This window comes from Vicugna pacos, chromosome 19 (assembly GCF_048564905.1).
Source record: "Vicugna pacos chromosome 19, VicPac4, whole genome shotgun sequence".
Lineage (NCBI taxonomy): Eukaryota > Metazoa > Chordata > Mammalia > Artiodactyla > Camelidae > Vicugna > Vicugna pacos.
Window position 1 is genome coordinate 16,684,458 of NC_133005.1, and position 23,107 is coordinate 16,707,564.

Below are 23,107 nucleotides of genomic sequence, written 5' to 3' on the forward strand. Positions count from 1 at the left end.
TTCCAGCTTCTGGTTACTTCCAACATTGCTTGTCTGGTGTCTGTATCATTCTAGTCTTCAAGGCCAGCTTCTTCAAATCTCCCCAACATGGCCTTCTCCTCTGTGTGTTTAATCTCCTTCTGCCTCCCTCTTAGAAGGACAGGTGTGATGGTATTTAAAGCCCATCTGGCTAATTCAGGATAATCTCCACACCTCAATATCCTTAACTTAATCACACCTGCAAAGTCGTTGCAATGTAAGGTAACTGTCACAGGTACCAGGAATTAGGATGCAGGTATCTTTCAGGGGATTTTCAGCCTCCTGCGGACTCCAAGGAATTAGAACATTTCCCCTTAAAATGTTGTTTATCCTTAAAGGAGAGATGTTGTGTCTAGCATATTTTTGTTGCACAGGGCATCATGGATCTTACCGAACATCAAGCATTACTAATAATTAGTGAAGAATATCAGCAAAACAAAAGTAATTCTCAGCATCCCTGCATCTGTCTCTGAAGGGACCTTGAGCTTTGGATGCAGCTTCTTAAAACTCCACATTTTGGTTTAGGAGTAACTGACAAATGCTACCTGAAAGTTCGATACAGGTTAATTTAGGTGAAGCCATTTAGATTTAAGGAGTCCCAGTCTTTTGGGGTTTTTTTTTTCACTTTTTTATCCATTCCCCAGAAAGCTGTATCCCATAAATCCATGAATTCCAGATTACTTGTATGAAGCACTCAAGGCAGACCAGGGGTAACCCGTTAAAGCCTTAGATAAGTTCCTGGGTTATCTTCCTGCTAGTAAGTCCCATCACCGTGTTTACAAGAAGGTCTGGTCTTGTCAAGGCCAGCACCCACCCACCCCGGGAACATCATAAGGAGGGGGAGGCATCTAGAAGTGATGGACCCACAGTTAAATCTCTTTCGCCCACACCTGGATTATGTTTCAGATTTAGAGACTGTTCACTTTTGAAACCTTATCGTTTGGAGACCAAGTACGTAAATAAATCAGAATAAAATTATTTCCTTAGGCCCATCCTGAAATGATGGCTGGTGTGTGTGTCCCCTACAACAGGGGTGTGGAGCAAATGGTGGAAATGCTGGGGAGCCATGTAAGAGCAAGTGTTGTGGGTGTAACGTCTGCTGTTTGAACAGAACTTGGTATATTTGCTTATACTGACGACGCCTCAGGGACTTCAGCTAAGAGAATGATCATCAGTGTGTGTAATTTATTTATGAGATATTTAGATGCCTTTATTGCATGAAATTAAAAACAATTAAAAGCCTGCTTCCATCTGATGAATGAGGGAATGATTTGGGTCGAATAATGGGGCTTCTATTTTTATTTCTGGGCAGATCTGCTTTAGTTTCACCGTGAACCTTTGTTATGCAGACAATACTAAAACTAAGATGATTTTGTGACTTTTCATTTGGCTTTTGCACGGAAGAAACGGTGTATACTTGGCACCTGATACAGTGCCATCTGTCTGTTGGTTTCCTTGCTGTGAACAGATTCACGGTAACATGTGGGTGTGTGGGGAGGACATCGCTATTAGAATCTTTTCTAAGAAGGTCAACTCCATGTGGCATCTGAATGCCCTTGGGCAGTAGGGGTTGGATAGCATTGCTTTATCCAGCTCTCCTTGCTCAGTGCCTTAAGAAGACCTCCTCATCCTAAGACCACAGCTGCTCTCCAGCTTTGCTTTATACCTTTGAAAAGTAAGGACCAAAGGGCAGGATCTGAGTGGCCACGTCCAATGTTGACCTGACATTTTTCTAAGTGTTGCTTTTAAGGAAAGAAAGGGAGGATTTTTTTTTTCTCTGCTGGATCATTGGGAGCCTGCTTAGTGCTTCATGAAGAAGTGGGTACGTCAAAGATTCCATGCAAGACCTTGAGAGACCCCCCAGGTCTTAACTAGTTGCCTTACCACGCCCCCCTCAACAAAGGCCTGTGCCCTTAACTGTGCTCATGATAGAGCCTGGCATTTTTGTAGAACACCTTAGGGTTTTAAAAGCAATTTTGTAGATGTTATCACATAGTTTTTTCTTGAAATAACCCTCTGAAGTCGTATGGACAGGTATTAATCTTCAATTTACAGATGAGAAAATTAAAGCTCAGAGAGGTCAGGCAACTTGCCCAAAGTCACATAGTTCTATACCCCTCTCCGTCGGTTACAGGTATTTTATTAGGGTTTTTCTATTGAAGTGTCATTTATGTACAATGTTAAATAGTTACTGGTGTACAATGTAGTGAATCACAACTTTTAAAGGTTATACTCCATTTATAGTTATTATAAAATATTGGCTGTATTCCTCATGTTGTACAATATATCTTTGCACATACCTTATTTTATACAGCTGTAATTTGTACCTCTTAATTCCCTGCCCCTGTCTTGCCTCTCCCCTCTTCCTTCACCCCACTGGTAACCACTAGTTTGTTCTCTGTATGTATGAGTCTGTTTCTTTTTTATGTTCACTTTTTTATGTTTGTTGTATTTTTCAGATTCCACCTATAAGTGATATCCTACAGAATTTGTCTTTCTGTCTGACTTAACTCACTTAGCATAATGCCCTCCAAATCCATCTGTGTTTGGCAAATGGCAAAATTTCATTCTCTTTTATGGCTGAGTAGTATTCCATTGCACGCACGCGCGCGCGCACACACACACACACACACGCACACCCCTTCTTTATCCATTCTTAATCAACAAAGTGGAGGTTGCTCATTCCTCCAGGAGCTTAATCCAGAAGTCTTACAGGTTTCCCCCACTATGTGAAAGTAGAGCGTTCCTGTGAAACCTTTCATGAACCAAAATGGCGTAAAGCGAAGAAGCAATTGCCTTAGGACACATCTTGCTGACAGATGCACAAAATAAGTGGAGATGAAGCACAGATGCTCACAGATGCAGTTCAGAGCTCTGGCGGCTGGATGCTGCGATGCCAAGGACAGTTCCCGGGGAGGGAGCTTGGTGGTGCCGGTCTTGCGGGGTGCACAGCTGCTTCTGTAACAGCCCCCAGCCCCCCGCCGCCGGCAAAACAGATGAACACTATTTTCAGTGTTTGCCTTTTTTTGTAGAAGTGAAAATCCTCTTTGAATTCCTTGCGGCAGGCGAGAAGTGGTGCTAATGGAGGGCTTTCGTAAAAGCGAAGTGGCATAACGCAAACTTTGAACAAGCTGGGGGCACCCGGGTTGTTAACCCTGGCAGCCATCCTCACGTTCCCTCTGGGACCTTGTGGGCTACGTAACTGAGGGGTCTTGGGGGGGTGAGGGAAGACCGGTGGGCTCAAGGGTGGCCTAATGAGGGAGTGCCTTTCTGGGGGTATTGTCCATCTCTCCCGTCTTTCTCCTTTCCTCATTCCTTTCTTCCCTTCCTTCCTCTCTGTTCTGTCAGCAACGCTAAAGCCTTACTAGGTCTCACTGGCCATTTGTCACTCCTGTCTTTCAATGTTGCAGAGAGTTTGAAGTACATAAGACTCATAAAGGATGGTTACCCAGCAGGGGCCCTTGCATGGGTGAGGTTAACTGGAGACTGGCTGATGGCACTGTTTGGTAGTTAGTCTGTGATAGGTAGGTCCAAAGTGACAGGGGGAAGACTTTGATGTGTCAGCCCGAGACCTTGTGTTGGTTCCATTGCGGTGGCTGAGCTGTAAGGGACCCAAGTGACTATCTACTTAAATTCTGATTTTCTAGCATTTCAGAGAATGTGGCCATTATCTGCTGCCACAGTACTGCATAACAAATACAAAACCTCAGCAGCAGGTTGCAGTGAAAGTTTATTGCTTGTGGATCTTGAATCAGACAGTGGTCAGCTATACAGCTCTGATGTCCCCATCTGGAGGTTGGCTGGTCTTGTCTGGAGGTTGGCTGATCTTGGCTGGAGGTTGGCTGGTCTTGGCTGGCCTCAGCTGGGAAGAATGGGGCAGCTCAGCCCTGCTCCATTGGTCTCATCTTCCAGCAGGCTAGCTCAGGCGTGCTCCCAAGGGGAAGGTCATAGTGCAAGAGCCTAAGGGGAAGCAGATGAGGCCTTTCAAGCATAGCCTTGGAGGAGTAAGCTGTTATTTTGTTGAACAAAGCAAAGCACCTAGGGGGAGAAATATACCTCACCTTTTGGGAGCAACTCCAAAATCGCATGGCAAAAGGTATAGATAAGAGGAGGGTAATTACTAAATAATGACAGTATTCCTAAATTTATCAGTTACTTGACAGGTTAGGAACAGAAATAAGATGGGCCCAGGCCTCTTGTCTGACCCCAACTAGTGCCTTTCACATCATCTCCAGAAAATCTCAATTCGTCTTAGACATGCCCCTCCCCCAAAATAAACCCCAGGTATTTAGAGCCTTTAGTTTCATGCCAGACTTCCCCTTAATTCCCCAGTTGTGCTGGGTCCTTGTTCTCCAGCAGTCCCCGAACTCCTACCACGGTTTCAACTCTTAATTAAGGGGTTTGCTGATGAAGTCCGGTGGTGGCGCCAACGTTTTTACCACCAAAGAACATTTATAATTTCTCTTCCCTGTAGACTCCATGTTTGGGGATTGTTTTGTACCAGAGTTCTTAATTACTTTTCTCTTTAAAAATATGGAACATGAACAACTGCCAAATAGAACTTCTGGTCAGCATGAGATACTGAACAGAGCGAAAACTAGACAACAGTAAGACCATTGCTGCTTCACTGAGCTTGGACCTGCGTTTTCAGGGGTAGATGCCCAAGCATGGTCAGGCCTTAATGATTTCCATTTCTGTCTTCACGGATTCCAGGTTGAGAGTCGTGGTGACAAGATACGCCTCTGTCTTGAGCATTTTCTTATAACTGAAACCTTCTGAAGACAAAACACCCTTCCGTTCCCTCAGTCACTCAGTCTGCAGTTCTCTCAGATTGGCTCTGGGAAATTAGTGATGAGTCACACCTCAGAGATATTATGGGTTGCATTCCAGACCATTGCAATAAAGCAAGTCACATGATTTGGGGGGGTGGTTTCCCAGTGCATATAAAAGTTATGTTTATCCTATGCTATAGTCAGTTAAGTGCATAATATTAGCATTATGTCCATAAAAACAAGTGTGTATGCCTTAATTAGAAAAATAATACTTTTTGAAAAATGGCGCTGATAGACTTGGTCAACAAAGGGAGGTACCACAAAACCTTCAATTTGTAAAAAATACAATTTATCTGCAAAATGCAATAAAGTGAAGCACAAGAAAATGAAGTATACCTATACACATAAAATATTGATTATTCAATCTCAGTCACTAAGGTCATTAATCTGACCGCTGCTAATAGAATGAGGGAGAGGTACAGATTCATATTAAAAACTGTCATTTAGCTTTTGGAAAAGGACCATTTAAAAATCAAGAGAAAGGTTAGGATAAATTAAACATAGCACTCTCTTGAACACGTAATTTAGTTCAACTGTTTCTGAATTTCTGGCGATTTTAAAGTCAGCTTCCATAAAATAGGCCAAGGGTGGAGTTAGAAGTTTTAGAAATTGCAGCTTAATACTGTATTTCACAAGCATAAATTGTACCCCAAATGCATACAAGTTTCTTTTTATCCCTGTACCACAGAAAAGGTCAAATACAGAGGTCATTTTACCCAGCTGGAATATTTGGTTCTTTGTATGACCCTAGCCAGGTAGAGAAGGCAGTGAGCACTTAGAAAATGGTTGCAAGCTGTGATTTTTAAAAGAGGAAGAAAAGAAAAAGAAAAAGAAGGTTATGTTGATCCAATTGCAGAAAGTTTTTTGACGAGATGTGGCACCATGATATTCGAGGGGCTTTGCATAAATTACAGAGTATTGCAAATTATGGATAAAAGTACTGGAGGCATTTGCGAGAAGAGTAATCCCTGTGTGCTTTCTAAAAGTCATCATTCACTTCCTAATTACAATTAACAGGAGTGAGAGCAGTGCTCTCTGATAGAGCTTTCTGCTTTGTTGGGACTGTTTTGTATCTGCACAGACCGTACAATAGCTATAAGATGATTGAGCTTATGTATGAAGTTAGTACAAATGAGGAAATGAATACTCTTTTTTTCTCTTTAAAGAAATGGCTCTATTGAGGTATAACTGGCATACAAATAACTGCCCATATTTAAAATGTGCACTTTGATACGTGCTGACAGACATACATAACTATGAAATGATTGGCATGAGAAAGTATACACCTCCATCCTCAAAAATTTTCCTGTGGCCTTTTAAAACCTCTCTCTTACTCCCCTTCCTTTCCACCCCACCTCTGTCCCCAGACAACCACTGATCTTACTTCTGTCACCATGCATTAGGTTGCATTACCTAGAGTTTTGTATAAATGAAATCACGTAGTTGGTGTACCTTGTTGGTCTGGTTTCTTTCACACAGCATCGTTAGTCTGAGATTCATCCAAGTTGTAGCGTGTATCAAGAGCTCACTCCATTTTACTGTTGAGCAGTAGTCTGTAATACGGACACACCAGAGATGGTTTATACATTTACCTGTTGATGGACAGTTAGATTGTTTCCAGTTTTTTTGGCTATTACCAGTAAAGCTGTTATAAACATGCATGCACAAGCCTTTCTATGGACAGATGCTTTGATTTCTCTTCGGTAAATACTTAGATGACATGACTGGATCACACAGCAGGCAAATGTTTAACAGTTTAAGAAACTGCCGAACTGTTTTCCGAAGCACTTAAACCATTTTACATTCCCCCAGGAATATATGAGAGTCCCAGTCCTTCCAAATCCTTGCCAAGACCCGGTAACGGTTAATCTTAATTGTAGTGATTCTAGAGAGAGTGTAGTGTTTTTATCTTATATTTTCCCTAATGGACTAATGATATTGAACATATTTAATCTACATACTTATCAGTGTCTGCTCATGAGGTGTCTGTTCAGCTCTTTTGCCCACGTGTAAAACTGGGTTGCTTGGTTTTTTAAAGCTATGACTGTGTTTTGAGGGGTCTTCATATAGTCTCAATAAAAGTGCTTTATCAAATTTATAATTTTAAAGTGTTTCTCTCAGTGTTGATTTGTCTTTTCAGTCTCCTTTTCAGTTATTATCCTATGGAAGAACAAAAGTCCTTAATTTTGACGAAGCTTAGTTTTTCAAATATTTCTTTTATGGTCCATGCCTTTAGTGTTGTATTTCAGAAATCATTGCCTTACTCATGATCACTAAGTTTATCTTTTCCCAATTAAGGTGGAATTTAAGGTCATTGATTTGAGACCTTTCTTGTGTTCTTTTATTCATGATGATCTACAAAAAACGTCCTCTAGGTATTATTGTTGTGACATCCCACAAGTTTTTACATACTGTTTAAAACTTTTTACTTCTGAATACTTTCTAATTTCCCTTTTGATTTCTCCTTTAACTCATGGTTTATTTAGAAGTATGTTTTCTGGTCTCCAAATACTTGGGAACTTGCCAGAGATTTTTCTGTTACTGCTTTCGAATTTAATCTCATTATACTCAGATAACATACTTTGTATGACTGAATCCTTTTAAACTAATTGAGACTTGTTTTATGACTCAGAATACAGTCTACCTAAGCATTCTATGTGTTCTTGACAAGAATGTTTATTCTGATATTGCTGGTCAAAGAATTCCACAAATGTTGGTCAGGCCAATTTCTTTGTTAGTGTTGTTCAAATCTTCTAAAGTCTTACTGATTTTCTATTTACTTATTCTAACAGTCCACTGAGATAGCATTGTCTTTATACAATAATAATTATAGATTGTAGACTAAGTTATAAGGTTTGTCTATTTTTTCTACTTGTATCAGCTTCTGCTTCATATATTTCAAAACTCTTTTTAGATATATAAACAGTATTGTTAAGTCTTGGTGAGTTTTCACTTTTATTATTATGAAATTACCAGTTTCATTCTTGCTTAATATTTTTTTTCTCTGAGATCTGCTTTGTATATTAAGATAGCACTCTAGCTTTCTTTTGATTAATTTTTGCATACCTTTCTTCTGTTCTTTACATTCCACTTACTTGTGTATTTATAAAATGTATTTCTTGTAGGTGGCATATAGTTGAGTCTTTTTTTTTTTAATCCAATCTGATATCTCTGCCTTTTAATGGTTATTTAGACCATTTACATTTAATTTAGTCAGGTTTAAGTCTATCATCTCTTGCTGTTTTTTATATATTTATTGGATTATGGGATTTTTTTGTGGGAAGGTCTCAAAATATCTTTATTTCATCTTCAATTTTGTAATAATTTTTTTGGATTGAGAATTCTAAATTCACATTTATTTTATGACTTTAAAGATTTTATGCCACTGTCTTCTTGTTTGCATTGTTTCTGGTAATAAATACAGTGTCATCCTCATCTTTGCTTCTCTGTACATACTGTCTTTTTTTTTTCACCACTAGCTTTTGCTAAAATTTTCTGTTTATCGTCATTTCTCAGCAATATAATTATGATGTATCTGGATGTAGTCTTCAGTTCTTTTGTGTTTGGGAGATCATTGAGCTTGTTAAATCTGTGGATATATGTATTTTTCATCAAGTTTGGAAAATTCTCAGTCATTATACCTTCAATTTTTTTTTTCTGTCCTTTTCTGTATATCCTTTGCATTGGTGAATCCGCTTACACTATTCTTAGGCTACCTGAAGTTATTCCACAGGTCACTGATATGTTGTTGTTAATTTACTTTGTATACTTTCTCTCTCTCGTTTTTAAATTGTTTTTATTGCTATGTTTCCAAGTTCATTAATCTGTCATTCTTTAACAGTTAATCTGCTGATAATCTCATCAAGTACTTTTTCTTCATCCCACACATTGTATTCTTTATCTGTATGTGATTGATTTAGGTCTTTCTCAAACATCTGGAATATAATATAATGACTGTTTTAAAGTTCTGGTCTGCTAATTCTAATATGCGTCAGCTATGCATTGATTTTGATTAAGGGATTTACTTTCTTCTTATTCATCATATTTTTCTGTTTCTTTGCATGCCTGATAATTGTGGATTGGATGCCAGATATTGTGTTTTATCTGTTTTTGGATGCTGGATATTTTAGTGCTTCTATAAATATCCTGTGACATACAGTTATTTGGAAACAGTTTGATTTGGGGGGAGTCTTTAATATTTGTTACGTACAACTGGAACAGTGCTCGATCCACGGCTAATTACTACTGACTACCAAGGCAAGTTCTTTGGAGTGTTTTTCCCAGTCAGTGTCCCATGAACATTCAGGCTTTCCAGTCTGGCTGATAGAAACAGGAAGTGTTGCTGGTCCAGTGTGAAGGCTGGCCATTGTTACCTGTCAACATTTTGGATCATTCTTCTCTTAGCCTCAAGCAGTTTCCTCACGTGCCTGAACTGAATAGTACTCAGCTGAATACATGAGAGAGATGTTCGACAGATCTCTGGACTTCTCCTCTTTCTCTCTCCCCATCTCTGTTTCCCTCCCTCCCTCCCTCTCTTCTTACACTGTGCACTTCACCTCCCTTCTGTCCTCTTCTCCCTCCCAAAAAGTTTTAGGGAAACCAGAAAATTCATGTGACTCACTTTGTTGCAATCTTTGCTCTGTTGCAGTAGTCTGAAACTGAACGCACCAAGGTCTGAATATCTGGAGCTGACTACCTCTCCAAGGTATGCCTGTATACAGGAGGATGTGCCTATGTTGTATGCAAATACTGTCCCATTTTATAGTTGGAACTTGAGCATCCACAGATTTTGGACTGCAGGATCCTGGAACTAATCCCTTGGGACATTGAGGGGCAACAATAATTTTTCAAAATGGCCGGTTACTCACCTCCTGAGTCAGCCCCTGGGGAAGCCCACTTCTTCCATTCATTGTCCCCTACTGTCTTGGATCCTATATCATCCCCTCTCACCAGCTTGCTTGCGCCAGGCTGGTAGCTGGTACCTCTACTCTTCCTTCATTTCTGCAAAATACTCTCAGTGCTAAAGGGAGTATTTGCTAGCAGATTTTACTAAAGATTCACAGAGAGAAATTACAGCAGACAATGAGAAAGAACATTGAATTCACTGTTAGTTAATATCTCTAGATGCAATAGACAGTTTAGCCATAGCAAAATTCTCATTGGCTGTGTGCCTACATTGTTAGCATCAATTTTGCCATGTCCCAGGGTTTCCCTACCACTCCCACTCCCTCTGCCTGTGTGTCTGTAGGTCTGTCCCCTTGCTTTCTTTTTTATTGAGCTGTAGTCAGTTTACAATGTTGTGTCAGTTTCAGGTGTACAGCACAATTCCTCACTCATACATGAAAATACATATATTCATGTTCTTATTCTTTACCCTGTGAGCTACTATAAGACACTGAATATATTTCCCCATGCTATACAGTATAAACTTGTTTATCCAATATACCAGTCACTATCTGCAAATCTCGAACTCCCAGTTTATCCTTTCTACCCCACTCCCCTCTGGCATCCACAAGTCTGTATTCTATGTCTGTGAGTCTGTTTCTGTTTTATATATAAGTTCATTTGTCTTTTTTTTTTCTTTTTGATTCCAGCTTTCTCTTTATATCTGTCTATGTCTTTCTCTTTCGTCTCTGTAATCCCCAACCCTCACTCTGTTAGTCTGGGTTTCTCTCTCTGTTTTTCTCCTCTCTAATTGTTCTCTCTCAGATCTGTTCCAGTGCCTACTCACTCTTCCCAAATTCTTTTAATCTTCCATGGAGGCCAAACTGGCTCTCTGCCTTATCCCAACGACACCTCTGGCCTACTTTTGTATGTACAAAAGGCATTCAGTATAGTGCTTCTGCTCAACGAAGATCAGACACTTCTCCATGTTTCCATCCTTCTTAATTCAAAATGCTGCCATGAGTTTTACAATCACAGCTTTTCTTTTAGCATATCTGAGACCAACTTCATAGGTAGGGTGCCTACAGTAGCATTAAAAGGAGACCTTTCCCTCTTACAATAGAAAATCTAATAGAAGCTTCCTAAAGATACTTTTTTCTTTTTCTCCGTGGTGGTTTTTGGAAGGATTTTCATAGTTGTTAAAAGGAGAACCACCCCCAGGTAATGACTCTACCTTAGTAAGACATTCAAAATTTGTGTGTTAAAGCCAGTGTAGGAGTTATTAGTGCAGATCATTCTGTCTTGGCCTCTGTTACCACAGTGGCATGCTTCTGAGCAGAAGCTTCTGGTCAGTTTTGATGAAATGAGAGCGAAACTTCCTGAACTCTTGTCATTCTTTCAAATAGGTCATCACGTCCATAACTATGATAGACAATGCTGTGTTCTCCGTCTCCACATCAGTGTCCACTGTCTTCAGAGCATTGATGCCAGTGTGTAAATGTATATTCATTTGTTTAATTTATTGCAAACTTTCTTCCCTACTGGACTGTTACTTCTGTGAGGCCAAAGAACCATGCCTGATTGATTCGTACACAATTCACTATCCTGCCCTGAATGCAAATTCTGCCCCTTTAAGCCCATGATATTTACTGTTGAATCTAGTTCTGAGAAAGTAGATTCTTCCATGCACAAGATAAAGCCAAGTGAAACAGAACCAAAGGGTTATGTTTACAGCCAGTACCAATGTTATTTCTATGAGGTAAAAAATGATGTTTCTTCCAGATTATTCTACCACTCTAGGGTTGTAAATAAACAAAGCTGGTAATCTGTATCTCTATGCAGGTAACATTTCTTTTTTCTTAAATAAGAGCATTACAAAGCTTTGAGCTAACTAAGATAGTGTGTTTAGACAGTGGTCTTATGATATGGGTGTTGTGATGAGATTGAGGGGGATTGAGTAAGAGGAGGGGGCATGAGGGAAGTCACTTGACAGATCAGCTCCAGATTAAAGTGTCCCTGAACTCTATAACCTTTGGGAAGGTGGCTGTGTAGGAGAGGGAACTGTGCGGGTATATACGTGTGTGTGTGTATGTGTGTGTGTGTGTGTGTGTGTGTGTGTGTATATGTAAGTGGGACTACGAGATCTGTTAGAGGAATCAGATCTACAAGACAGTCCACTTGAATTTGTTATACCACCAAAATCTGGCAGCAAGAATGCTAGTATTAGTGTGGAAGAGGGTAAACTAAAGTGTCAGCAATGTCTTCAGTGCTGTATTCTGAGTGATTTTCTTTTCTACTTTTTACTTCTATGTTTTTCCAATTTCTCTACAATGACACCTTAATATATAATCAGAGGATTTTTTTTTTGCCATTTCCCTGTCTTTATTTTTATTGATTTATTTTTTAAATTCAAGTATAGTCAGTTTCCAATGTTGTGTCAATTTCTGGTGTGCAGCAACACGCTTCAGTCATTCACATACACACATACATACATTCCTTTTCATTTTCTCTTTCATTATGTGGTATATTTCATTATACTACGACGTACGGAATACAGTTCCCTGGGCTATACAGAGGAAACTTGTTACTTATCTGTTTTATATATAGCAGTTAGTATCCGCACATCTCAAACTCCCACTTTGTCCCTTCCCCTCCCTTTTCCCCCTTGGTAACTGTAAGTTTGTTTTTTATCTCTGTGAGTCGGTTTCTGCTTTGTGAATAAGTTCATTTGTGTCTTCTTTTGTAAGATTCCACACGTGAGTGATATCACATGGTATTTTTCTTTCTCTTTCTGGCTTACTTCACTTAGAATGACAGTCTTCAGGTCCATCCATGTTGTTGCAAATGGCATTATTTTATTATTTTTTATGGCTGAATTGTATTCCAGTGTATAAATATACCACATCTTCTTTACTCAGTCATCTGTCGATGGACATTTAGGTTGTTTCCGTGTCTTGGCTATTGTAAATAGTGCTGCTGTGAACAATGGAGTACATGTGTCTTTTTGAATTAAGGTTCCCTCTGGATATATGTCCAGGAGTGGGATTACTGGAACATATAGTAGGTCTGTTTTTAGTATTTGAGGAATCTCCATACTGTTTCCCATAATGGCTGCACCAAATTACATTCCCACCAACAGTTTAGGAGGGTTCCCTTTTCTCCACACCCTCTCCAGCATTTATCAATTGTGTACTTCTGAATGATGACCATTCTGACTGGTGTGAGGTGTTACCTCATTATAGTTTTGATTTGTATTTCGCTGATAATTAGCAATATTGAGCATTTTTTATGTGCCTATTGGCTATTTGTATGTCTTCCTTGGAGAAATTCTTGTTTAGATCTTTCTGCCCTTAGATCTTCTGCCCAGGTCTTCTGGATTGGGTTGTGTTTTTTTCTTGTTAAGTTGTATGAGCTGTTTGTATATTTATAATCAGAATTTTTTAAATGCATAACTTTTGTCATTTATATTTCATGAAAATTATTTGTTTTACAATCTCACAGAATGCAAATTAAAATCTACCCTAAGAAGCACACACTCTAATTATTACTGAATTATCCAGTATTTTACAGCCTTAAGGCTTGAAATATTTTATTGATTTTAGAGTACATAAGCTGTTTTTAAAACTTTCAGGAAAATGTTTAATTTTCTGCACAGCTTTAATTTTTATCTAAATGTTTTATGGCTCATTAATGTGCAAGCTGACCTCTATACCTTCTATTTGACCTAATTTATAGATTTTATTAATGACCTCATTTGATGCTGGAGAAAATCCTTGCATGTCAATTTTTAATGTGAATGAATTCTACCCTAAAGACTAATAATTGCATTGGAAGCTGATTATAAAATTGTGCTATTAATTTTGACATTTTATATTCACTTCAGACTTTCTATATTATGTTTTACTATCCAGTGTTACAGGGTGTAAATAAATGTTTCATTGCATGCTTGGGATGTTTAACTAAAGCTTAATAGGTTTTATTTTAGCATACTTTAATGTCCCAATAATTCATATACCTACAAAATATTTGAGTTATAAGTGAGACAATTTACAACAATACACTTCCTCTATACTGTGAAGAATCTGCTTTAAAACTAACATGTTTAAAAACTAAAGCAAAAACCCAGCTAGTTGGTGTCAATTTTTGTATTGTTACAGTACAATTTTGTAGCAAATTGTTCGTGGAAAAACTAATTAATCCATTATAGTTGAAACCTCATCTTTTTCTTCTCTAGTTACTGTTACTCCTAAGATCTTTAAATCATCACACTAAGTCATAGGTACTCTAAACTTGTAATACCCAGTATGGGAGCCACTAACCACTTGTGGCTGTTGAGAACTTGAAGTGTGGCTACTCCAAACTGAGATGTGTGGTAAGCATAAAATATACAATGGATTTCAAAGATCTATTCTGAAAACATAAATGAAAATATCTCATTGATAACTGTTGAAATAGTATTTTGACTACACTGGTTTTAAATGCGTTATTAAAATTAATTTTACCTATTTCCTTTACTTTTTTAATGCAGCTATTAGAAATTTTAAAATTACATATGTGTATCACATTTGTGGCTCATGTTATATTTCTCTTGGGCAGAGCTGCTTTAGTGCTTACTTCTTCACCAAGGATATATGGTCTACCAAAAATGTTTTGATGAACAAAGCCCCCAGTTTTTGCATACAGCATTGAGATTTGGCAAAGTAGTATCCACCCAAGCTTTCTGCCATTAGATAAGTGTCCACTGGACCTCATTGAGTTGCTTCTTGTTATATATTACACAGGAATTTTCCCTGCTCTGACCTTTGGGCTTTGTTTCTGAGAAACATTTCCTATCAAGCATTGACATACATGAAATCCAGTCATTTTTCACCAGATGAGGCTGAGTCCCTATCCAGGAGATCAAGGGTTAGCACAGAAAAGCAGCTGGTTAAGGATTTGAACTCAGCAATAAAGAGCTTAATGAAATAGGTAATCACTTGCTTGGGCTAACAGTGCCTGTTGGGTCTGCAGTTTAGTGTGTGTGTGCATGTGTATTCATTCCATGGGAGTCAGCTTGCTGGGTCAGAACACAACCACATCATATCTTTTCCAGAGTTTTGTTAAGAGCTTTTACCTTGTACAAAGAATCTTCAGAGCCCATGACACTCTTAAACATGCACATATTTGTAGATTTTTTGTTAAAGGTTTGTGATGCAGAATGAAATGATAAATACCAAAATTAAAACATGGTTTTAACATTCTTGAGTATCTTATGTAACAGAATATTGTTAAAAAGTAGAGGTCTTCATAGGAGAAGTGACTCTTTTAAAATTTTTTTCTGAAAACACACACAGTGAAATACTAGTTATAAACTGATGTATCTTTGTGGTAATTTTACTGATGAAGACTGCCATTTAGTTTAAAATAGTAAATATAAAAGGATAAAGTTGAGTTATACTACTTTTTATTGGTGATATAAACTGTTAATTACTCTTGCATATTTTAATTGATAGATTGTCACTTATTAATAGTCACCATGTTTATTAATAATTTTAAGTCTGCTGTTATGATATGTGTAGCTAATTTCTTTCCATGTACATTATGTTTCCATGACTGTTTTTAGAAGAATGTGATTAGCAATTGCTTGAAACTCCAGATTCTCTAGATATATAGCCATATGTGTATATATATATGTACATATACATACATACACATACGGCTATATATATGGAAACAGTATGTAGATATTCCATATATATGGAAACGGTAACATGAATTTTCAATCTTTTTACTAATAAAGTTTGAAACTAGGTTTATACTGCTCTTTTTGAAGAGAAATGTTTCATCTAAAGGGATTTTATTGAACTTTTAGCAGTACTTGACAATAAGGGAGATTGGCATGATCTTAATAAGCTTTAAAATTTTCTAAGAAAAAAAAACATCATTTCAGTTATTACCTTGGGTTTCCATGGGTATTTTTCATGGCTGTCCTGAGCCACAGGCCTCCAGCTCAGGTGGTTTGGGTATGGTATGAGTATGCAAAGCAAAATATATAATTGTCCTCTAATATGCTCCCTTTTCAAAAAATCCACTAAGTTAAATGCACTTCTGAGTACAAAGTGAGACTGAAAGATCACCTTTCTTCCTCTTTTTCAAAAGAGTGGCTTGTGGAACAGGTCACACATTCAAGTGCTACAGAGACAAGGCGGGTGACATAAATGTGTGACACGTGATGAGAGGGGACTGTAGAAAAGTAGACAGCTCATGCCCTGTACATATCACTTAGGAATTCCATTTGGTGGCAAGTAAGACACCCTGAAAATTAGAGTGGTTTAGGCAAGATGGCTTTCTTGCTTTCTTACAAAAGATGACCTCAGGCAAGAGGTCTCAGGCTGCAGTGGTGAGTCCATGGTCATCAGAGATGTAGGTTCTTTATCAGGCCACTACCACTGAATAGCAGAGCAGCCCAAACTCAATGTCATAAAACAAAAAGAACAGCTATTGTTCATAAGTCTACAGCGGAGAGAATTTTTGGTGTTGATTCACATTTCACCTGCATCTGCAGTCAGCATCAGGGTGAGTAAGTAGCTGTGTTCATCCTGACTGGGTTTTGGCATATTTGGAGCCCCGGCATTTGGATGTCCTCAGGTAGGACCACTGGGTCTCAGTATACATGACCTCTCATCATTGTCTAAGCATGGGATATTTCACATATCAGTGATGGGTTTTCAAGAGAGAAGGGAGAACCACTCAAGGCTTACTGAGGTCTAAGTTCAGACCTGATGCTCAGACATTTCTGCTGCATTCTCTTGGCCAAATCAAGTCATAAGGCCATTCCAAATTAAACAGGTTGGGAAACAGTTTCCACCTCTTGACAGGAGATATTGCAAAGGGCATGAATACAAGGATGCATGAAAAATTAGGCCACAGTAAATCTACCATAAGCTTCTTCTATCTTTGAGCCCTACTTGAAGAGAGGAAGGATACATGACTTCTGTCTTCACCTCATAGTCCAAGATGACTGCTGACACTCCAGCATCACTTTGATTGTCCAGGCAAGAAGCAGTGGAAAGGGAGAAGGGTCAATAGTGCGTATGCCAGCCTTCTGACCCATTCTATTGAGCTTTCCTTAAAATCTCATTAAAACAATTGTTCTTATGCGTCATAGATTGTCCCTGGCTAAAAGAAAGGTTAGGAAATATGGTCTTTTAAATGCTGCTACATGCCAAAAAAATCAGGGTTCTCATGCCATCAAAATGAATATTGAATCAATAACCAGTGGTATCAGACCCAAGTATTATCCACAAGTCCCAACTTTCATTTTGTTTCAGTTGTTGGGCAATGGTATAAAACATCCTGACTTTAAAAAAAAATACAAATATAGGAACTTTATTTAAAATTTCCTGTATTTATATTGGCGCCTAATTCAATTAATTTTTTTAAAATTTTGGAATAATTTTAGACTATAGAGAAGTTGCGCAGAAATAGCACAGAGTTTCCATACTCTGCATCCCTAATATTAATATTAGACATAACCATAGTGCAATTACCAAAAATAGGAATTTTTAAATGGTACAAGACTAACCCAGGAGTTGGCAAACTTTTTCTGTAAAAGGCCAGATAGTAACTAGTTTAGGTATCTGCTTAGCTACTTAACTCTGCCACTGTAGCACAGAAACAGTCATAGGCAACATGTAAATGGATGAGAGTATCTGCATTCCGATAAAACTATTTCAAAAGCACATGGCAGATCAGATTTGGCCCATGAGCTGTGTACTCTGCCAACTCCCGCTGTAAACTAAGGTGCAGACCTAATCTGATTTCATCAGTTTTCCCATTAATGTCCTTTTTCTGTTCAAAACCAAGTTATATTAAGTTGCCATGTCTCCTTACTCTCCTCCAATCTAATACATGCCCTCATTCTTTCCGTATTTTTTATGAGCTTGATACTTTTGAAGGATGCTAGTCAGATTTTTTTTTAAGAAGGCGTCTTTTAATCTTTTTTTTTTTTTAATAGAGGTACTGGGGATTGAACCCAGGACCTCATGCATGCTAAGCATGTTCTCTACCACTGAGCTGTATCCTCCCCACTGCTAGTCAGTTATTTTGTAGACTGTCCCACAATCTGGACTTGTCTGATGCCTTCTCGTGATTAGATTGATGTTCTGCATGAATACAAATGTGTGTATATGCATGGGTTGGAATACATACATAGGTTCCTAACTCTGTTCACTGACAGACCCTAAAATCAATTACACTCCAGTGGCAAAGAGCATACCTAGCACCCAGGTCTTGATTTTTAAACACTAATGTGCAATAAAAGGACCCCAAACCCTTTGGAGAAGTACTTGACTCCATGGCTGGGGCAGGCGAAAAATAGGAGAATTGCTGGGAACATTTGTGTTGTCAAAAAAGTCAGGTCACACTGAAAAAAGAACAAGAGCTTGTCAAAAGGACACATGAATCAGAAGGAGTTCCAAATGGCCAAAACCAGGACAATGTGAGCAGCCAGATACATAATGAGAGTTTTGGATTATAACTCGTGTAGTAAAATACATAGCCCTGAGTCCATGCTGATACAAATAAATAATTGAATACACAAATAGATGGGGTGAATGGACTGTCCCCTTTGTGGGAGGATTCCAATTAATAAATAGAATTAAAATACATTCTAGCAAAAGAATGAGAGAAACAGAAAATTACCGTTAGGCAAATACCACAGTGGTAATTGTTGCAGACACAATCCGCTGATAGACGTTAAAATGAATGGGCTCAAGTTGGTGGAGAACAGGCTAATTGCATTATCTCAAAGCATTATCCCCAAGATACTGACTAATTACAAAGGGGGGAAGATAGTTACATTTCATTATGCGGCAGATACACCTTAACCAAATGATCAAGGTTAACATCACCAGTAGTAAGCCATATCAACGTTGTATACCTCCTGTTTCAAACATTTTAAGCATGTATTTGGTTAAACAGTGAGATTGTGCCCTTGTGTCTTCTGTCTGCAGCCTCTACCACAGAGTGTACCACTGATAATACTTGATTTGCCAGTTTTGCCATTGTTTCAAAAAACATTTTAAATAAGTGATATTTATATTTTCTTGCCTCTTAGTAAACACTGTATTTTCTTCTTAATTAGAAAAAAATTGAAGTGTGACTCAGTCACAGCAGGCTAAATGAAGTGTATGTGTGTTTGGTGTTCACAGTATCAAATCCTAGGGTTGGTAGAATTTCTGGAAAGAAAACAAAGGCCATGTATCTTTAGTAACTACACTAAGTTAAACAAAAATTCAAAAAAACTCTAAATGGTTACATCTTTGGGTCAGTCATTCAAAACTCATAACTTGTACTTTTACTGTTCTATTGAGAGATGCCCCTATCCCGGGGCATAGCTCTGTACTTTCTAGTGTATAGCTGACTGCTCTGTATTGGGCACTAACACTTTAAGTACTTGATAAAAATCCATCCGTCTGCTGCCTTTGTTTCAGCCATGTAATCAAAGTTGTGTTTATACTTTTCTTTGCTTAGACTAATTCCTATACTCCGTTTTGTCATGCATGTGGTTGACATCAGTTTCACTTAGAATCACTTACCCTTATCAAGATTTCAGTTTACTGAAACAAACCACCCAGTTGAAGACGAATTCCAGAAGTGAAGTTGCTGTGTGTGGCCATCAGTTGGAGAGGCAGGGTTGGCAAGGCTGCTGCTTTTTCACGATGACATTTCTGCGTTGACTGAACTGTAGTCATGCTTCATGTATACATTTTGGATGACTCTTTAAATGTAAACTTCTGAGCAATCTTATTGGGGAAAAATAACCAGTGGCCCAGCAAACAAGACCCATAACCCTAAAAATGCATGACTTTAGAAGGTGTGCCTGTGGATACAAAATTAGTAGGAGTGGGAATATTTAGAATGAGGTAATAAGTCATAACAAATTACAAAGTTAACAAGGTAACAGTGCAAACATCACAAAATCAGAAAAGCAGTAATTTTTTATTAAGTATAGTTGATTTACAATGTTGTGTTAATTTCTGGTGTAAAACATGGTGATTCTTATATATATTCTTATATATATCTATTCTTATATATATATTCTTTCCATTCTTCATTATAGGCCATTATAAAGTACTGAATATAGTTCCTTGTGCTGTACAGTAGGACCTTGTTGTTTATCTGTTTTATATATAGTAGTTAGTATCTGCAAATCCCAAACTCCTAATTTATCCCTCATCACCCTCTTTCCCCACTGGTAACCGTACATTTGTTTTTTATGTCTTTGAGTCTGTCTCTGTTTTGTAAATAAATTCGTTTGTGTCCTTTTTTCTTTTTTTAGATTCTACATATAAGTGATATCTCCATGTCCCTCCATGTTGCTGCAAATGGCATTATTTTATTCTTTTTGTGGCTGAGTAGTATTCCATTTATATATATGTGTGTGTGTGTGTGTGTATATATAAATGGGTATGTGTGTGTGTGTGTGTGTGTGTGTGTGTGTACACACACACCACTTCTGTATTCAATAATTTGTCAATGGGCATTTAGGTTGCTTCCATGTCTTGGCTGGTGTAAACAGAAAAGCAGTATATTGTTATTAATAGACTGCCACCCCACCTCTCTAATACCTTGGCCCCTCATGCATTTTGGCTCAAAATTCTTTGATTATCTCTTTACCTTTAAATATAAACATTCTTTTGAAACATCCTTCTGTAGAGAAAATGGAAGCATGATACAGCCTTTCCTTTAAGATGCCTGATTAAAATTTATTTTTTGCTGGCATTCGGAAAAGTATATTTGGGCATCACATCTTATTATCAGTAGTGGCATGTAAACATTTTTTAGAATTATCAAGTTTTGGAAAACGTCTACCACATTTCTTGAATATATGAGCGCTAAGATTTCAGTGCATTTAAAGTTTGCTTGTACGATGACTAATCTTAATACTCTTTAAATCGATGAACCACATCACCAGTGGCATGTCATTGTCTCCCTTACTGTGATGATAAATTTTATGTTATCTTTATTATCTTCATTTGTGTCTAACTGAAGAATTGAAAAATTTTCCGGTGTTCATATGATTCACTCTTCTTGATAAATTGAATTATCAAACAGGAACCAGTCTGTTACTTCTGTTCACAATTTTCCTCCTAATGAATGCTTGGGATGTTGTCTGAAAACTGTTTTGGTACAAGAGGCTTCTTCGATGTCAGAACAATTTCTGTTGGTTTAATCATTTAATTATTCATTTCATACTCAATTGTAAAAAAGTTTTTCATCTGTTCTTAAAGATGATATAAAAGGTGTCCTTCTTATGATTAAAGCAAAGAGGTTTAATTTCTCTCTTGTTTTAATGATACCTTCAAAGCAACTTTCCATATGCAGTTAAATGGTATGTTCAAACTATCTCAACTTTCTAAACAAAAGTTCTGTGAATCTTTGAAAATATATGTTAGCATATTTAATGTGTTGCTGTATCCATATTGCAAAGTTTTAGGAGCTTTATAAAAGGCAGAATTCCCCTATGCACCTACATCCAGGGCTGCAGGGCACACTTCTATTGCAATATGCTTTCAGGTCCTGGGTCTTTGTGCCATGATGCTGTGTCAGCCAGTCCTTGGAGGTGTTGAAGACTTCCTAGGAGCCATTGCTGCATTGGGATGACTAGCAAAAACCGAACTGTCATGGAAATTGACTGCAAAACACATAAATATATCTCACTGGTTGTAAACCAAATGCACCCCAACTCAAGTTCCTCCTAAGCTAGAGCCCCAAAGAACTAGAGACACCTAACTCCATGCAACACATAGAGAAGGGTGATGTTGGAGCTCAGAATGCAGACAGCTGTCTTAGCCAATATTGCTGTTAAAGTATCTTAAGTTGGCATAATTTGGAAAATTATATGGCCATGTGAATGTACTGCTAAGGTCCTTCCCAGAGCCTTGATGTCCATGAACAAGTGAGTGGCCTTGAGCCTTTAGCTTTATTGGCTTCACGATACATTTATCTTTGTTCCTTATGCTACAGGGAAGTATCAGAAGCAAAGGCGATGAGGACATTGATGACGACCTAGTAGCTAAGTGAGTGTTGGCCATTCAAGGAAATCCTGAAATGCCCTGAAATCTTACTATTGAGAGAAGTTTCTCAAATTTGACAGTAACGCTTAAAAATGGCATTTTCTAGTACCAGAAACTTTAATAAACTTTCTTGCATTATAAATTAAAAAGAAACAACTTTTTTTTTTTTCAGTTAACCAGGCTGGGCTTTTCTTGGAATGGCCCAAGACAAGTGAGGGAGCCTGGGTTTTGCGGCTCATTCTTTTACTTATGATTCAATTTCTGTTACTAAGTTCTTATCGCCAGGGCTATGCTGCTTCTCTCCTTGTGTCTCTCATTCTGCATCAGCTAGCCTGGACATGTTTGCATGATAACGGGTAGACATGCAAGAAAAATTTAAAAAAAAATAAAAAACACACAAGCACTTGAAAATATAGGGAAGCTGCTGTGTCCCGTTGGCCAAGTGAAGCCATGTGGCCAAATATAGAGTCCAAGAGGGTGACCTAAGAAGTTACTCGGTGAAGAGCACGGATACAGCGAAAGATGAGGAATTGGGGCAGTTTTTTTTGCAATAAGTCTATCCTGGCATCCAAAACCGAACCCTTGATTTTTCTTGACCAGCATACTTGCTATGGTCTGAATGTTGGTGTCCTACACAAAAAAGCACGTGTTGACATTCTAACCTCCGAAGAGGATGGTGTTAGGAGGTGGGGCTTTGAGGAGGCAATGGGGTTACGAGGGTGGAGGCCTCGGGAATGGGGTTCATGTGCTTATGAAAGAGATCCCACCAATCTTCCACCAGGTGAGGATGCAGCCCGGAAGACAGCCTTCCCCCAGTTACACCGCTGCTATCCTGATCTCAGCCTTCTAGCCTCCAGGACCCCGGGAAATGAATTTCTGGTGTTTATGAGCTACCCAGTTGGAAGTATCTTGTCATAGCAGCCCAAAGGGACAGAGGTGTCATTTAAATCTCCTCTCCAGCTGTCTCCCAGCTCAGTGAGGGGCACTGCTGCCCACCCTGCTGCTCGGGCTGGAATACCTTCTCTTGCACCATAGCCAACCCATCAGAGAGTCACCTGTATGTTGAAAGTCTGCCTAAAGTCAGACTGCTCCTCACTGTCTCCACCACTACCACCCGAGTGCCCACTGTCATCATCCTTCGCCTGTGCTGCCTAATTAGCACTGATCTCAACTGACATCGTTGCATAGTTGTCTCAAGTATCTCAAGTTCTTACATGTGCGTCATCTCATTTAATCTGAAGATTGTGAGTATGTGCTCTTGTGTGAGTCCTAGCTGCCATTACTGTGAGTTCAAGACAAGGAGGCCCAGGCACA

The 23,107-nt window shown here is 38.5% G+C and overlaps 1 protein-coding gene and 1 long non-coding RNA gene across 3 annotated transcripts in view; one reads left to right on the forward strand and one right to left on the reverse strand.

The window, feature by feature from the left end:
• PAK5 (p21 (RAC1) activated kinase 5) overlaps positions 1 to 23,107 on the forward strand; it is a 248,165-nt gene that overhangs the window by 80,828 nt on the left and 144,230 nt on the right. The window contains exons 1-3 of one of the 2 annotated variants that reach the window (XM_072943555.1): positions 7,539 to 7,566; positions 8,941 to 9,107; positions 9,499 to 9,555. The exons of the other annotated variant lie outside the window; for it this stretch is intronic. The gene's annotated coding sequence lies outside the window, so the exon portion shown is untranslated. Of the gene's footprint in view, positions 1 to 7,538; positions 7,567 to 8,940; positions 9,108 to 9,498; positions 9,556 to 23,107 lie in introns of those variants that run through there. 2 annotated transcript variants of the gene reach the window in all.
• On the reverse strand, positions 3,731 to 6,397 carry LOC140687388 (uncharacterized). The gene is made up of 2 exons (XR_012061639.1): positions 6,303 to 6,397; positions 3,731 to 3,978 (listed from the first exon to the last, which is right to left on the reverse strand). It is a non-coding gene; the product is annotated as an uncharacterized lncRNA (long non-coding RNA).